This window comes from Teleopsis dalmanni, chromosome 1 (assembly GCF_002237135.1).
Source record: "Teleopsis dalmanni isolate 2A chromosome 1, ASM223713v2, whole genome shotgun sequence".
Classification (NCBI taxonomy): Eukaryota; Metazoa; Arthropoda; class Insecta; order Diptera; family Diopsidae; genus Teleopsis; species Teleopsis dalmanni.
Genome location: NC_051846.1, coordinates 190,778,419 through 190,782,705, shown reverse-complemented (window position 1 = coordinate 190,782,705; position 4,287 = coordinate 190,778,419).

Genomic DNA, 4,287 nt, shown 5'->3' with positions numbered 1-4,287 from the left:
CTAAGAGTTTTGTACAGTATAGTAGCAATAGTTTAACGGTTTATGAGTATTATTTTTACAAAATTATTATCATTTTTTGTAATAATTTTTATATTAAATATATGTTTACGTTATTACTATTTTTACAAATTTGTTTATATAAGCTTAAGGTAGTGTAATCTTTAAAAAAAATTATTGTTTATAATGATTTGTGCAGCACCTATGTGCTATGCAATATCACCATTTTTATATTAATCATACGTTAATACAATATATTTTTTTATTTAGATTCTTTACATATTCATTTGTTATTTCTTATGTTGTACCTTTTAATTTTATTCTACTTTTTCATTACTTGATTAAACTCTTGGTTGGTTGGTTGGTTGCAGTGGCAGGTCATAAGATAACTTCAAATGTACCTCAATTAGCGATTTTTCGCCGTTTTGTTACCACATTCCTCGCAAGAACCCTAGTATAGAAGAGTAGAGACTAAATCCATCCCACCGAATTTAGGTAATTTAACAGGTCTTTCATCCTTACCATTGAGCAGTCTGATAAACTATCACAAAAGTATTTTCCTAAAAACCTATATCTTCTGGATGCTAGAGCTGGGCATTCACAGAGAAAATGTATTATTGTTTCTTTCTCCCGCGGGTTTCCACAACTTCTGCAGTGAGAGTTATGGGAAATACGCAGTTTCTCTGCGTGAGTTCCTAACCACCAATGACCAGTAAGAACCGCAATAAGCCTTGCAGTGTTTACGCGATCTTTTTTGATGAGTTCCAGAGATTTATTTTTATTATAAGTGGGCCACGTTAACCTGGAAGTTGCACATGACCTTAGTGCTTTCCATCTGTTATTGGCGAGTTGCAGAAAGTAAAGAAAGGTTTATTAAACTCTTATTAACTATTAAACTCTTATATTAACATATTTAATTTGTTTCACTCATTTGTTAATTTTGGTCAATTATTGGTCAATTATTCGTATAATACACAACTTTTTAAATTCTGATATATTAAATTTTTTAAATAATTAACTTTATAAAAAATATTAAACTTTATAAATATATTATATATAAACTTTCCATTTATATATATATAAAGTTAGTTTTATTTATACATATATTAATAAAGTCAGTTTTGCATATTTTTATTTTATTTATTTAATTTCACTTGATATTTTTTCATTTGCAACATTTTCTTCTCAAATTATTATTTTTAATTTTATTTTATCTAAAGCTAACAGTTAGTTATAACTGTTAGTTTCAATATTAATCCATCTTAATCCATACTATACATTTCATTTATTTATTAAAATATTTATTTGGTTTTAAAATTTAAACGAACATTAATATAAAATGCATAAAAATAATAAAATCAAAAAAAAGGTACAGAGTGCATCTCTACATAGTAGGACCACCAACATGTTGCCGCAATAACAGCAGCGCATAAACACTTGACTTAATGGTTCGAATGTATGTAGATAATCAAATTTTTTCATGCTATTATATATAAAATAAAATGTTAAACAATACATGAAAGAAATAAAATAGTGATAAAAAATTTTTAAAAATAAAAAAGTAATAAAACTTAAAACTTTACTGCATATAACTGCATAAGAATTGTGTATTAAAATTTATGCAAACCAACGACGCATGTTTACACACGTCAAATGAAATGTTGCCAAGAAATAACATTTGAAGCTACACCGTTGTTGCCACACTTAACAGAAAGAAACAGAAACTGTAACATAACGTGGCTATGGTGAAGTGTAGTCAAAAGAGTAGTGACGTTGGTGCGCAAGTGTCTAAACGCATCCTGTAAAAAAGTTAAATAACTTCAGAAATACAGACTTCAAACGATTTAAAAGCAAAATATGAAATAAATGCGAATAATAATAAATAAAAATTAAAAGTATTGCATGAAAAAGGAAGCCCACGCCACATCAGTCAAGTGTAGTGCAGTGCAGTGCAGTGCAGTGCAGTGAATGTGTTGTTAACTTTGCTATCGTAATTATAGCCAACTGCAGATACAAATACTTACCACTAGATAGACAGTCAGAGAATCAGACAGACAGTCAGTTAGACATAAAGTCACTTAGACAGACAGACAGACAGACATAATGTTGCGTTTATGGCGTTTTTGTAATTTCTTTCCAGAGTTTCCGGAGTAAAGATTTGGTTGTTATGTTATTAAGACAGTAGCTAAAGCTCAGGTGTGCGTATGCAAGCGCGAGTGGGTCGAGGCTTCTGGTGTTGGGTTTGTAATTTTCTAGATGATTTCTATTTATGCGCAGCAGAAGCAGACAGAATTGTATCAAAGCGATATTGGTTACTTGTTTTTTTTTTTTTGTTAATAGTAAATAATAATTTTCTTATTTCATTGCCACTTTGTTTTGTTGGCAAATGTTATTACTACGGCAACAACAACAGTTCTATGTTCCAGGTATATATCCTTTGCGGCTTCTATAGTTTTTCTTTTCTATTTTTGATATGCGCAAGCTGATGATTTTTCAATTTGAGTGCGCAAATAGCAATAAAATGTGGTGAATTTTTTTAGTGTTGGTACCTCACCGACCACAAATATGACTACTGACTGCCACGAAGTAGCATAAAAATATGTTGGTTTTGTTTAATAGTTTACCAACTGTTATACCTTGACTATCTTAGCCATTCGTATAGCTACTTTCAAGCAACTTAAATTATGTTGAAAGCAATTTTCTGCTTCAGTAGCAGTAAAGAAGGAAATTCTTTTGATTTATAATAACACTTGTATGAGAGAAAATTACGTTTTCTTTTGTATATTTATAATAAAAATATGAAAAAAAAATAAAAAAAATATTAAATAATTTTTTTTTCTTAGAAAAACATATTTTATACATATTTGTATAAATTTTGAAATTAAAATTTCTTTTTATTATGGCATTAACTACACAGTTAAAGTGCGCAAAAATTTAATTAAAACTTTATTTTATTAGATTTTAATTTAGTTGAAGTGTTTGAGGTGTTTACGTAGGCTTAGACAAGCGTAAATTTGAAGTCATATATTTTCTTTAAATCATAATAAATTTTTTTTGTAAATATTATTGGTATTGGTATGTAGTGCTTTTAGATAGCAAATCCATGTTTTTGGGCGTAGCTACACAAATGCACACAACTTGTTCGTGTAGTGAACACGCCTGCTGTAAAACTCCTAAAACTGAACATTTAGTAGGCACCAAAAATGCCATTAATTCCACAATAAATCCCGGAATGTTTTTCTAATGCCAAATAAAGAAGCGTATAGTTAAAAAAATAATTAAACAAAAATTAAAATAATAAATTAACACTTAAAATTAATTAGACATTTCTATAATAAATATAATTCTAATTTCTGTGAATTAGAATTAATGTTAGGAGATGTAGCACTGCGACCGTCGAATCTATTGTGCCCCCTTTTGGGCTTAGAGTAGGTCCCTAAGCCCTGTTGCGTCAATAAAAAGTAGTATAAAACCTATTTTACAGAGTTTTATTGTTTCTATCGTAAGAATATATATTTCCAGTAGCCTATTCTGTATATGCATTAGTGCAGGGCATTCTAACAGCACTTGTGTGGCCGACTCCTCATTCTCTACACAGAATCTACAGTTTGCATCCGTAAGTATACCCTGTCTTGTAAGGTGATGTTTTAGTCTACAGTGCCCTGTTAGGATTCCTGTGATGATTCTAAGTTTTTCTTTTGATAGATTCATACAATCCTGGTATCACTTATTGTTATAGGTACCAATAAGTTATTTCAATTGTTTTAGTCCTGGTATATTATGCCAGTAATCCTTTTTTTTTTGATTGGTTTCAAGTTAAGTTTCAAGTTCAAATCATTTTTAATTCAATTTTAAATAATTTTTAATTCAATTTTAAATAATTTTTAATTCAATTTTAAATAATTTTTAATTCAATTTTAATTCAATTTCAAATTTTGAATCATTTTTTAAAATCAATAATTTGAAATACTAATATAAAGTCTAAAAAAAAACAACTGATATAATTGTGACTTGCATTTGCCCGATAGACAATTCAATTTTATTATCAATTGCAAATAAGAAATATGTAAATTTTATTGTAACAACAGTCAAAAAGTAACAACAACAACACCACAAGCAACAACAATAATAACAACTAAAACAACAGCAACTGTCAATAGCTGTCAATATGAAATTTAGTTTGGCAACAGGCTTGTGCCACACCATACAAATGGCTGATGGCATATTACAGTTTATTCAATATCGAAAAATATAAAAAAAAAATAAAAAAATATAGAAAAAAAAAATAAT